Genomic DNA, 7,071 nt, shown 5'->3' with positions numbered 1-7,071 from the left:
TGAGAATGACACAGCTGCACTGTATAGCATACAATTTAGGACCACCACAGAGCAGCTATTATGTGGCTTGTTGGTTATTCACAACACTACAGTGACACTGACATAGTGGTGTTAAGAGCTGTGTTGGTATGAGTGGATCCGACAAAGTAGTGCCTCTGGAGAATTTAAACACCTCATTGTCACTACTGGACAGGAAATGCTCCATCAACCAGCATCATGTGGGCAGCGTCCTGTATTCAGCATCAAGTAGGCAGCATCCCATGGGCACTGATGAAGAATTTGCAGATTTGCAACAAACTGTGCAGCAACAGATTTAAAGATTCTGTCTCTGACTTTTCACTCACAATGTAAAGCAGCTGTTGGTAGAAGTGTCTAATAGAGTGAACAGTGTTTTATACCTATTGTATATTATACACCAGTAAACCATTATGCAACTAAAGTGTCCTAGATGCTAATTGGAGCTAAAAAAAAGAATAATAGAAGCAGAAACAAGCAGGTGGTAATAATGGTATGCTGGATAGTGTATAACGATAGAGTACAATATATCAAATGCTGTGGTTTCAGAAATTAAAATATCATATGTATACATAGCTATTTTGTCAATAATAATAATAATAATAATAATAATAATAATAATAATAATAATGATATCCCTCTCCTGCTTCTCCTCTCCCAATTTTGTATGGCTGACAGTAGTTCCCAGGGAAATTAACTCCATTTACAAACACTTTGTCCAAGCTAATACAATATCTTTATTGGCATTTATTGGCACACTAGCCTTTAAAATGTTTGGTTACATGCTTTGGTCAAACAAATACAGAAGTCTTTATTTAAAAATGCAACACCCAGCCACTCACACACCCAGCCACTCACACACCCAGCCACTCAAACACCCAGCCACTCATGAAGCTGGCTGCAGAATCCAGGGTGCTCGTTTTCGCTGTAAAATGCCACAAGCTCCCCTCGTCTCCCATGCCCAACGTAGCCTGTAATATAAGTAAAAGCACACACTTTCACAAAGTAACAATCTCTCAAGCCCCAATACCTTAAATATACCTTAAAAATTATCAATTTATTTAGAACAAACATACCCAGTATGTAGTCTTTATAAGTTTGACAGTTCTGGCAGCACTGCAGTTCGTACATCCTGCGAAACTCGTCTTTACATGCAGCACTGTGATGTTTTCATGGCACTACACCTGTAGGTTTAAAAAAATCAAGAATTTTAAAATGATTTTAAAATCAGTGAGTGTAATTCCTTTTCTAAGGGAAAACAAACATCTTAACTGTACTGAAATATCATGCTTACTGTCAAGCCACTCGAAATGTGCCCGGGCCCGGAATGATTGTTGTCCAAACAATGTCCCGGAAGAGACGACAAACCAGTGACAGCTTTAAAAAAGCTTTGTCACCCTCTTCCAGAACTGTATCTATGAGAATAAGGGGCATCTGTGAAAAACATTATAGAAGCATGTAGATTTTGATTCATGAAAATTATAGTAATTGAAAAAAATGACCAGATAACATTCTAAGGCTGCAACCAATTACTATTTTGGTATTCTATTAATCTGAGTTGGCACTTATTATTTCAATCATATCCCCAATCTCTGATTACTGTAGGAATGGCTAGCATTTTTGCCTGAAGACTGTAGTCAGCGTCATTCTGTTGACTAATCTCTGCCTTAACGTACCAAAACAGCTCTCTGCTTTTCTATCCCTTTAAAATGATAGCTCTCCAATAGCTTATGGGCTTCAAATGCCCTTGAAATGACTAGTCAACACTAGGTCAAGTTGAAATTTCAAATAATGTCAATTTATCTTTTCAGCCCAATTCAGACTTTTGAAAACAAACCACAACAGTAAAACATTTTAAATGGCCCAGTTAAATTAACCCGAAATAAAAAACACACATCCACACCCTCACACCTGTTCAAAGGAGACGTTGCCCATTCTATCTCCTTCATCAGTCACACGTTCAACACGCTGAACTTTCCTGAGAGAAAATATAATAATTAATATAATTAATACCATGCACAGAGGAAGCAAGACCAGAACTGGGAGAAGGTGTATCAGGAGTAGCTGGCAGAGGGGGAGCTGGACGTGCATCAGAAGTAGCAACAGTCTGTGGATTAAACACTTATGCTATAGTGGTCTTGGTTGCACTGCTGCACAGAGATACATGATGTCTGAACTGGTCTTTGCATAGTATTGTATGGCTGCAATAGACACAATAAAAGTGTGCTGTAGGTGTGCAGTTTAGAGATGAAGGAAACTGTAAGACCAAAATGCACACAACATGCAATTAAGCCTATAAATATTAATATTCTTCACCTCATTATGCCCATCAATTGAGTGTAAGATGTAAGTGCATTTGTTGATTCAAGATATTACATTTACATGTTTATTTGTTATAGCCAATAAAATCAATATCTCTCTCTCTGTTTAAAGAAATACTTCCCCATACCGTTATTCTCGACTGCTTGTTTGATATGGTTTTGTAGATGTAGGCTGTTATTAAATCGCTGGTCAGTGTCAAAACTGAAGCAGGGGCATTTGAAAACACCACACTGGCCAAACCGTGAAGGGTCAGGAGTGGCCTGGACATGTGTTGGATGCTGTAAAACAGAAAGCAACAAAACACAACATGAGCTTACAATTACTATATCGGTGCACATTAATTGTAACTACATTCAGTACAAAGGTAATAAATGTGCATCGACTTAACCCTCCTGTTACGTTACGGGTCAAATTGATCCATTTAGTAAGATAGTAAAAGTATTTTTTCTGTATGAAACGTCTTCAGCTTGCCTTTATTTGTATAATTAACATATAACATGAAAATGGTTAATTTCATATTTGCAACAACCCCGTGCAAAAACTAAAACTAAAACGAAATTGTAATGTTATGTTTCATTTATATGTAAAAATATTTTGTTGGTCGTTTAAAAGTAACAAAGTAGTAAAACAAAAAAAAAAGTAAGATTTTTTTAAAATGGAAAAACAAGTGAATTATCCTAATTGAACTATTACCTCTATTGTACACTATTGTACTAAATGTTGATAGAACAATCAGCAATGGAGTTAGTTATTAAATATTTACTCTTCTGGTTAGGATTATTTTGGTTTCAGAAATATTTTGGATAATTAAAAATGAACCAGGTCAAATTAACCCGGGAATACCATTGCTATTCCTGACAAATTAAATAGGAGGATTAAGCATTGATATCTTCAAATATTTATTTGTATGACTAAGACTTTGAACCAATTTTAGTTAGCTAGATTATCTTGCTATCTTGTTAGCCAATTAACTTCTTGTATAGACAGTTTAAACAGTTTTTTAGGTTAGCTGACTATAACCCCTAGCTATGCCTTAAAAACAAAACTGATGCCTAGCTCACTACTAGCTATGAGAGTTTATCTGTGATACCATTAATTGGTAGCATTTTAGCCCATAAAACAGAAGGTAAGATAACTAAAGTTTGAATTAGACAAGACTGGGTGCAATTCTAATCCATCAAAAAAAAAACGGCAATACCGCTGTGACTAGCTAGAAGCAAACAAACCACATGGTACAGGCGCCGATGTAGAACCTTCATGTGCGTATCAACGACTCACCGTTTATTCATAAAATATAATATAGAAAAACAAGAGGACATTATAAAAATAGCTCTGTTAACTTAAAAAATAACTCAATATTTGTACTTACCGCCATAACCGGAGATATAAATCAGATAGATGCTTTAGCTGCTTTCTCGGCTACAACTCCTGTTTACCGGGAGTAAATGTAGGCGTTCGTGACGGACGTAAGGTGGGTGTTGCTTTAGACGTAAGGCGGAGTTGGACATGGGCGGAGTTGGATGTGGGCGGGGTTGGATGTCCAACTCCGCCTTCCTACAGGCTGCAGCGAGCGGCTCCTCCAGCCACGGGCTACAGGGATCAGCTGAGCCAGTCTGGAGCGTTTTTAAAAATTTTAAGTTCTTCCGTGTATGAAATAAAGGTTTTAACCCCACTAACCAGATAATACAGCTCTCTACAGTTCATCTTTCAGCCCAAGCAGCTAACAGCAGCCGTCACGGAGTCACTGCTCGGATTACATTATAAACAGGTCAGTTAGCGCGCTGCTAACCTCATGATGTTTATAACTACGGAGTTTAGTGGACACACCACGGCTGCAAGGTTAGACTGTTGAAGGCTACTGAAGACTATTAAAGGCTATTGGAGGTTATTGAAAGGGTTATTGGGGGCAGAAATCAGTACTGGTTGGTTAGATAAGTGATTCACATCCTCGTCCTTTGCTGCGGTGAAACTGTGACTAGCGCTGTCACTGTGATGTTTATTAACGTCATTAAAACTATTATATCTCTCCTAAAAAGCGTTTATTTTGGTCAGTAACACTCTTCGTAACACAAAAGGCATACCGGTCTTTTGCCTTGAAGCACAGCCGTCCGTCTGCATCAACTTCTCTTTTTCTGGACATTATGGGATCAACATTTGTATGTCCACCCGCGAAGTTACGCCTTCCCTCCGGCAGGGTTTCCACATCAATGACTACACTGCCGTGTGGTGACAGTAAGCCGTAACTTCGAGGGTAACACAATCGACAAGCATTGTGGGAAATGTAGTTTTTGGTCAAAGCACGCTTCTGACCTATTTATTATAGACACTAAGATCTTACAAGCTCTCGCAGGCCACATAAAAGGACGTGGCGGGCCACATTTGGCCCGCGGGCCTTGTGTTTGACACATGTGTTCTACAAGCTAGGAAGGTGGGTGGACTACCATCCTTCCAGTGACATCAGACGGCATTCCAGTCCTTACAGTGTAAGACACAGGTCCGGTGCAGCTTTCAATTACTGCCGGTATCCATTTAGGTCCATAACTGTAGTTCTGTATGCAGACTTCATTTCCTGGTGAAAAGCTGAGCCATTTGCTCTTTTCAACATGCTTTTCTTTTTGCTTTGTTTGTTTTTTGTAGAATCTTTGCCTTGCTATTAGGGCGGAGCAAATCCAGTGTACACCTCAATCTCCTGGACACAGGTGATAAACCTGTTGTTGTTTGAGGGGTAATTCTGTAGTTGAAAAGAAATCTGGAGAATTTGGTTTCCAGACTGTTGCCTTTCATTTTTTTCATTCCCTCTTTAAATGTCTGGACCGCCCTTTCTGCCAAACCATTGGTTGATGGATGATAGGACGAAGATGTGACATGTTGAATTCCATTTTGTCCCAGGAACATCTCAAATTCTGCACTTGTAAAACAAGTGCCACTGTCAGAGACTAACATCTGAGGTAATCCATGTACACTGAAGCACTTTCTCAATTTTTCAATGGTTACATGGGTGGTGGCAGTGTTGGTAGCATAAATTTCTAATCACTTGGAGACCTGCATAATCCACATGAATCCTAGTCCAGGGTGATCCTGGCCACTCCCAAGGGTGCAAAGGTGCACAAGCTGGAGATCTTTGGTTCCTTTGACATTCAGTACATTTCTTTACCTCTATCTCAATCGCCTCATCCATGCCAGGCCACCAAATGTACGAATGGGCGTGTGTTTGGTGAAGTTGCTTTAGCAGTGTGTGTCTACCTTGAATAGGAATTACCACTAGGTTGCCCCACAAAACACATCCATCTTTTACACTTAGTTCCTGTTGTCTCTGTCGATATGGCTTGAATGGAGCATCCACCACTTCAGGCCATCCTTTCAGGACCCACTCATGGACTTGTGAAAGTACAACATCTCTTGCTGTCCAACGTTTTACTTGAGCTGTTGTCACTGGAGGTTCATCCAATAAGTCTACCATAAGAACTTGTTCTGTTGATTCCTCCTCTTCTGGTGCATCCTGCACTGGTAATCTGCTCATGGCATCTGCATTTGCATGGTGTTTTCCAGGTTTGTACACCATGTTGTACTCGTAAGCTCTCAAGTGAATGGCCCACCTCTGTACTCTTGGTGACCCCATTTGTGGCACAGGTTTCTTTTCATGAGAAAGAGATATCAGAGGTTTGTGGTCAGTATAGATGGTGAATCTTCTACCATAGATATACTTGTGGAACCGCTTAATTCCAAACATTATGCATAGACCCTCTTTTATAGCTGCTATTGGTTTTGTCTGGAGATCCTGTAAGTTCTTATTGGCCATTTCTGTAGCCAATGCAATCTGAAATGTATTCCACATACAAGTCGATCTCTCAGCATTTGATCCAGAGTGTTCCCATACTTGCAATCTTGTGCCAATAATCCTGTACCTGGCCTATAGACCTGTTCGCAATTTGGTGTTGGAGGAATTTCTCACTTGAACTGAGTTAGTGGGTCCCTAGACATGAAAAATCCCTGAGGTGCTCGTCCGCCATAGTGCCACGAATTCTGCAATGGTCTAATCAAATATGGCTGCCATCAGCTATGATGAAAATAGAACTTTTTTGTTTCGGAATGTATATACACATATAATACCTCAATTTAGACTAATTATGGTATGAGGAATTCATTTCTGATATTGTTATGACCATATTAGGTGATTTTGACATTAAAAGGTCATGGTCAAGGTCGTTTTCCTATTCTGAAGACCTTACCCACAACTTGGCCGTTGTAAGTAATCAAAACCAGATGCAATAAGTCTAATAAATCTGATATTTAATATTCATTGATAATATTGTTTTTTCCACATTAAGGATCACCTTGTCATTAAAATGTTAACATATTTTTTTCAATACCAAAAATGTTTTTTCTTTATAGTATTTTTTATTGTTTTTCTTTCAACAATGATTTGTTTTAATTATAACAAGTCATGACCAGAAGAAATATAACAATTTTAAACATCCTCTTTGAACTTATATTTTAACTGAGTGTTAGTACAATGGTATAAAGTAAAACTATTGGGTGCAAATAAATCTATGTAGCAATAAAAGTGATACAAATTACATCATACCAAATTAACTAAAGGTGCACAATGTAGTGTGATTTCTCTCAAAGTGTACTGTATGCGTGAATGCATGTGAGTGGGATGTGTTTTTACAGAATGATTTTTTCATTTTTCCAAAGTGCTCCGTCCATCCATGTTCCATTGGCTCTAGTCTT

The 7,071-nt window shown here is 38.7% G+C and overlaps 1 long non-coding RNA gene across 2 annotated transcripts; it reads right to left on the bottom strand.

The window, feature by feature from the left end:
- Positions 1-632: 632 nt before the first annotated feature.
- Positions 633-4,665, bottom strand: LOC125780685 (uncharacterized). 2 transcript variants are annotated; one of them, XR_007423957.1, is made up of 6 exons: positions 3,707-4,665; positions 2,465-2,615; positions 1,927-1,993; positions 1,310-1,449; positions 1,092-1,199; positions 633-986 (listed from the first exon to the last, which is right to left on the bottom strand). It is a non-coding gene; the product is annotated as an uncharacterized LOC125780685 (long non-coding RNA). The 2 variants fall into 2 exon arrangements; XR_007423956.1 differs by having other exon boundaries at positions 634-986; positions 1,310-1,430; positions 3,707-4,663.
- Between the last annotated feature and the right edge of the window lie 2,406 nt (positions 4,666-7,071).

The sequence above is a fragment of the Astyanax mexicanus genome, chromosome 13, assembly GCF_023375975.1.
Source record: "Astyanax mexicanus isolate ESR-SI-001 chromosome 13, AstMex3_surface, whole genome shotgun sequence".
NCBI classification, from domain to species: domain Eukaryota; kingdom Metazoa; phylum Chordata; class Actinopteri; order Characiformes; family Acestrorhamphidae; genus Astyanax; species Astyanax mexicanus.
Note: the sequence above shows the minus strand (reverse complement) of the source record. Positions and strands in the feature narration are given on the sequence as shown.